The sequence below is a fragment of the Rhodamnia argentea genome, chromosome 3 (genome assembly GCF_020921035.1).
Source record: "Rhodamnia argentea isolate NSW1041297 chromosome 3, ASM2092103v1, whole genome shotgun sequence".
Lineage (NCBI taxonomy): Eukaryota > Viridiplantae > Streptophyta > Magnoliopsida > Myrtales > Myrtaceae > Rhodamnia > Rhodamnia argentea.
In genome coordinates this window covers 30,844,215-30,850,010 of record NC_063152.1, presented here as the reverse complement: position 1 = coordinate 30,850,010, position 5,796 = coordinate 30,844,215, and the positions used below count along the sequence as shown (strand labels likewise).

At 39.6% G+C, this 5,796-nt stretch overlaps 1 pseudogene; it reads right to left on the bottom strand.

The window, feature by feature from the left end:
- Window positions 1-2,311: 2,311 nt before the first annotated feature.
- On the bottom strand, window positions 2,312-5,568 carry LOC125314170 (annotated as a pseudogene).
- Between the last annotated feature and the right edge of the window lie 228 nt (window positions 5,569-5,796).

Sequence of the window (5,796 nt, the reverse complement as noted above, 5' to 3'; positions counted from 1 at the left end):
TCGGAGGCCCTGTTACTGCTGTTTCACACTTAAAACAGCACTGTTTTATGCATTTATACTTACCTTTTCAGTGCAGAATTTTTGCTACAAGTTGAGGGATCTGTTCGCTGCTGTTTTTTTTTGGGTAAAGATCTGTTCGCTGCTGTTTGTGACCAAAAACATCACTTTTTTTTTGGGGGGGACAATTACACTAACTATTCAGTGCAGATAGATTTTGTCCGCTGTCCATGGTCAATTTTGCTGCTGTTTGCGCATGGTTTCTTCGCTGTTTTGTGGTGATTTTTAGGTGGATTTGTGCTCGAAGTTTCCGCTGCAAGTTGAGCCTTGACAAGCCGCAAATCCACCTTCACCGAAACCTTTGATCCGTGTGCAAATCCCCTAAGCCGAACATCAACGGGAGCCGCAAGTCCCATCCGCGGATTGGTCTTTTGAATTTGGCAATTGGATTTTTCGAATTAGGTAATTTTCTAATCTGTTAATATTCTGAAAATATTTGCTTGACTTGAATATTTTGCTGAATGTTGATAGTTATTTGATTTGAAATCCCAAATTCGAAATATCTTGAGAAAATTGTGTATATCTTTGTAAAATTGTGCGCATCTTTTGGAATATTCATGGTTATCTCGTGATCAAAATGTGAATGCATCTGAAAATTCTGAGCATATTGGGTAAGATCTTTATATCGATTGAGAATTCTGAACATATCTTTAAAATTCAGGGGATTATCTAAAAAATTCTTTCAAATCTCAAGAGATAACTTTCCTGAATTAAAAAGATATAATCCTTTGTGGATAGGATCTTATACCCTTTAAATTTTTGGCCAACTAGTTGGCCAAAAATTTCACTTCTTTTTTTATACTGTGGTTTAAATCAAATATTTTTATAATCTTCCTTAAGAAAAATACATGCTCCCTTGTGCCTTGTTCCTCGGAATATGTGCATTATGGATGACTATGTGACTTCACCCCCCAACGACGTTATCCGTATAATGAAATTGTATATCCTATCTCATCACTTTAGATTTCATACTACATAAATTCACTATCTGACCCCACCTCCGAGGTACGACGTGAATAAATTACATTCTGACCCCACCTCTAGGGTACGAAGCGAATTCATCGGAAATTTCAGATTATAAGGTGTATTATACTCAACGTTTATTATAATTTTATTTGATTAATTTTTTTTATAAAAAAAATCATAAAAATCATCATACTTTGGTCTTAATTAAATTTTCGGCAATTGCTAACGACTTTTAATATAAATTAAAATCTTAAGAAATCAATGTTTTATCTTATGTTAATTGTAAAAATAAATCAAAAATTCATTTAAAGGTAAAAAATTCATGTGCATTTCATATAGTATAATTATTCATTCTCATTCATGCATTTTTATGTCATTGGTATAGTCCACTTCATAGTCTATATGATATTCGTCTTTACATGTCATTACATTATGTCATATTTTTACTGTGTTCATGCATTATTCTACGTCATTTAGCCTCGTCAAAATTTTCGCATATCATGCATGTTGTCCGTCATTCATACATGTTTTCATGTTATACGGTGTTACATCATATCATATATTGTTTCATGCATGCCATGTTATATACTTTAATTAAAACATGCCGTATGTCATTTAGGTTAGAATTCACAATTTTCTTTCTTGCATTAAACTTTGATTTTTCTAAAGTCATCATGCATAGTTGTTTTCCCGTCAAATTGTTTCATGCCGTATTTGCATTCCTATAGTTGCATTCATATAGATACGTACATAGCATGCATTTAATCAAGAAAATCCCAAAAATAATTGCACCTTGATTTTCAAAGAAATCAACTGAATTTGCCAATCATGAAAATTTTTCATAAGAATGGTACCGAAAGGGCTTTAATTGAAAAATTAACATAATCAAGTTCCCGAACCAAAATCTTTAGTTAGCAGAAAATAAAGTATTCTCCCGTACTTTATTTAGGTATCTAATCTACTTACTCAAAAAGATTAGTGGTGGCTCCGAAAATTGAAAATCTTTTGATTAAAATCATGTGAACCTAAGTTGCGAATTGGTAGAGGTTGGGATAGCTCGGGCTAGGTTAGTTAATTCATTTAAATAATCTGGTAATCCATTAACCCGAAGTTCAATTTGAATTTTAGGTCGCGACACTGGCCCAATAGGGAAATCCCAATGAATTGGGTCTTTCGATTTAGGCAAATAATCCCGTGAAATTAAAGGTAAAAAGAAGTAGTTTTGAAATGGGCTAGGGATAGATAAGACTCCATTAACAACCACTTATGAATCTTTTTTCGGCTGGAATCAATAGGAAGTCAGCACGCGGGCAATGCTCTTTGATCTTGGCGAGTTCCTTCTCGTGTTCCGCTTGCGAGACCGGACACTGGCAAGGGGCAAACGAGGAGAGACGTCACGTGATCTTTGAGTAAGGTTCCGGAATGGGTGTAATTATCTCCATCGCTGTACAACACATGAATCACCCGCGAGCGGTTGAGAATTCGTGTCAGAATCGGCGTTTCGACCGCGGTCGGATGAAGAAATGCCTTGTTGATGTCCTTCCACGCATCGACCACTCGTTTCCGCAGTTCCTTTTCGGCTTCTTGTTCCGGGACCCCACGTTCCTTCGCGAGCAGCTCCACTGCAGATGCTACGTGGCCCCTCTTTTGCTCAAACTGCATGTCGAACAACCTTGGCGTCATTAAATCTAGACATTGATCTAGACATCATTCCCCACCAAGTTGCAGGTCAATCTGGAAATCATCCGATTATTATTGGCAGAAGGACACTAGAAATGCCAAAATTTGTGTAGAACGCTCACTTTGGTGCCAAAATTTTTCACTGGCTCACTTTAGTGCCAAATTGAAAAGAAAAGAAAAAACAAACTACTAGTGGGGAGAGATTCCGCTCAAAGTAATATGTGGCATTTATTATTAATTTTTTAATATTATGTGGCAATATTTTAAAAACTAAGTCTGCTTGGCAATTTTTTTTTTTAAAATTGCAGTCCACGTCGACTTTTAAACTTAAAATAAACTACTTAAAAAAATTAAATTAAACTTAAAGATAAGCTTAAAAAATAGGATTTGGCTAGCGGTGGCAAGGGTTTGCACAACCCTCGCCTCCGCCACCCCAATATTGTCGGGGCTCGGCGACCCTCGTTGACGGCAGCCAAAGTCTCGCTAGGGTCACCAACATAGCGATGGGAGGGCGGTGGCACGAGGGCCGTGCAAGCCCTCGCCGCCGCAACCCTTGCATTTTCTTTCTCCTTTTTGAATTTTTTAGTTTTTATTTTTTTAGCTTTAAGCTTTTTTTATTGCTAACTGAATCCATTGGCTAGCCACGTAGGATTAGGTTATTAGTAAATAAAAATGCCAAGTAAGATTTCCGGCAGACCTCACCGAAATTGGCATTCAAATAATCTTTTTTTTAAAAAATTGGCACTTAAGTGATCCAAAAAAAAAATTGGCGCTAAAGTGAGTGTCATAGACAAACTTTCGCACTTCTGATGTCCTTAAACCGGTTATTATTGAAGGATGATAATGTTTTCGTCATACTTGGTGAGAGGAAATGTCATCCATGAGCCGACTGATGATTTGAGAAGCTTTCAAGATCTTGCAGTCGCCCGGCAACCATTCAAAAGCATGTTCTGTGACCACATCGCCCATTCCCACAAGGGACGTGATCGCTAACATTTCATAGCCGGCCGTTAAAAGCGCAAGGGGCATGTACTCCTCCAGCGTTGGCGTGTAGTTAGTGTGGAACCATTTGGCTTCGTGAAAGTACACTCTCGCTTGCTTCTTCATCCGAGAAATTATGTATAAAACAAGAAGGTTAGGGTTTCTATGTAAAAACCCGTGTTTGATGAATGCAAGGTTCGCCGATGATGCTCACGGCTTCTTTTGCATGGACGAGGCAGTACGGTCTTCCCTTCGAGGCCACTTCATTCTCTACTTCATGATAGACATCGAGAAGCACCTTGTACCAAGCTTGCATATACTCCGGCAGTCCATCCATGGCATCGACATCCCACCCGAATTCGAGTCTCGGAGAAATGACACACTCGACCCTTTACGAGATCTATCAAATTCAGAAGTTTGAGGAAGAGAACGTGGATTACGGACTTTTGGATTGCTTCGGTGAGGATTACGAGTTCTTCCAATGTGCCATAGACATCGTATATATCGTCGAGAATGGACCCAAGGGCGATCACTTTGGTTAGTATCTCTCTGGCCACGGCAAACTCCGGCTCAAAGTATGCTCCCAAGATCCGGAAGAACAGCTCCACAATCCTGTCTCTAGCAAATGGGAACTTCCTCGCGATATCTATGCCCTTCCACCACCTATAATTAAACAGATAGGAGTGAAATTGGAAGTACTTCGGCTCGACGACTTCACATAGTTAAAACTCCTTTTTCTTCTCTTGTTGTTGTTAAAACTTAATCTAGAAGCTAGTTTTAGATGTGCTGTCACATGAAGTTGATTAACCTTGTGATCTTGCCGAGTTCCTTCTGGTGTTGCTCTTGCAGCAAGTTGAAATCTAGTTCAGCCAAGGCGAGCAAGACTTTGTTGTGAGAAGGCTCTTCTCGGTAGAGTGGAATATAATACCTCGCCTCAAGCCTCGGCAATCCCATGCGAAGCAGCTGCTTTAGGGCCCGCTTCACTTGTTTCGCAAGACTAGTACTTACTTTCCTTTCGTCGATCGATTCAAGGCAAGTCATAGCGAAATGAAGCGCTTCTTCCAAGATAGCATCGCCATGGCACCTCAAATAGCAAGCTTCATATAGGCTTAGCAGTCCGCGTGCATTGGCGACGAGCATTTCCCTAAACTTCCCTTCGCCGTCCTTGAATTTGTTAAAAACATCTGCGTGACCAAAACCAACGTGGGAAAAAAAGTTGTGGACCGTCAGAAATTAGGAAAACGATATGCCTAGTCTTGGTTAACTTAATCTAAGACATACCCGATGAAATATTGTAACCTTGCTGTCGCAGCAATCGAAAGATGAGAGCGATCTTGTGAAGGTCGTCGGCCTTAAAAACTCCATGCACAAGTCGAGAGTAACTTTTGTGGATTTGTCCTAATTGCTCGTCTATTTCACGTTCGAAATGGTAGTAAATTCCCAAGCGTTGGATTTGGTCGATCAAGTGCAGCATTTGCGAGGGCTTTTCCGCAACATTAGTCACCATCTTCCTCACCTCTCCTTTCAATCCCTCAATTTGCTCCTCCACTCTTCCAAGGTATTTGAACTCCTGCATGTATGTTAGCTGCTACTTTCGATCAAAGCAAGCACGATACACGTATATTTATACGCTTCATTCACATGACAATATGAGAAATTGCTAACCACGGAGCTGGTGGGAGAAGCATATACGAGGAAGTAATCGCCCCATACGCTCGGGTGATAATCCACCCGCCGGCGTTCGACTGCGTGGCTTGTTCCTTTGTTCGGAGAAGTAGATGGAATTCCCGAAACCGGAAGCGACATATCTCCCTTTCTCTGTATGTTCCGCCTGTGGATATGTGACCAATACACAAAGTGAAGACCAAGGAGCGGCTTTCGCATTGCAGAACATCACTACATGGTGGGTATTTATAGACAATTGTGTTAATTGCCACCTTGTTACTTAGACTAGTTTTGAGACCAAAACAATTAAATTTGAATGAATATTACACGAGTGAGATTTTTTCCATACGAATAGAAGACACTTCTTATAATGTGATTGATCTTATCCATCACATCCTTGATACAATGTTTATATTGGAATTGTATGTAATAACTTATTGCTTAGGG